Here is a 689-nt window from a genome sequence, read left to right as displayed (position 1 = left end):
GCCTCTGGGATCACCCAGGCACTGAAACCCCTCCACCACGTTAAGGTGGCGGTTCAAGGAGCTGTTTTATTCTTATCTTACTAATACTAAGATTTTTTTTTTAAAGAAATTCTCGCTACTGGACAGAGTAGAGCATCTTTTCCAGTTTTTTTTATCCAAATATATTAGATAAAATATTATATATAACATATATATCTGTTTTTTTCCTTCTATATGTTTCACTTCTGCCCATATATGCAAAGTTGCACATTCATATTTCAGCAAACAAACACAAAAAATGTCAAAACAAAAGCGCCTCTGAGATGAAAATAGAATTAAACTAAAAAGCAAGTATGGAGGACCATTAATGGTATAGTTAAAAAATACATTCCTGTATTTATAAATTCATTTGCTTCTAATTATGTTAAAGTTGGCCCTCCATAGAAGAAAACTATTGAAATAATAAAAATACATATAAAAAAAGAGAATATATCTATTACTAAATAAGATCATAAATGTTCAAAAGAATTAGAAGAAATTATTAGATTACATTTTGAAAAAAGAGGAAAAATAATTTAACTTAACAAGTATAAAAACCTTCATAGTTAGTGAAGAGTATCAAATAAAAATGCCGCAAAAGCAACTTAAGAGGTCAGAAAAAAACACACGAAAAAACAAAAATGTAAAATTACACTAAAACCAAAACAACC

Source organism: Cyprinodon variegatus, unplaced genomic scaffold (genome assembly GCF_000732505.1).
Source record: "Cyprinodon variegatus isolate N-32 unplaced genomic scaffold, C_variegatus-1.0 Scaffold2118, whole genome shotgun sequence".
Lineage (NCBI taxonomy): Eukaryota > Metazoa > Chordata > Actinopteri > Cyprinodontiformes > Cyprinodontidae > Cyprinodon > Cyprinodon variegatus.
This window is presented reverse-complemented; position numbering follows the sequence as displayed.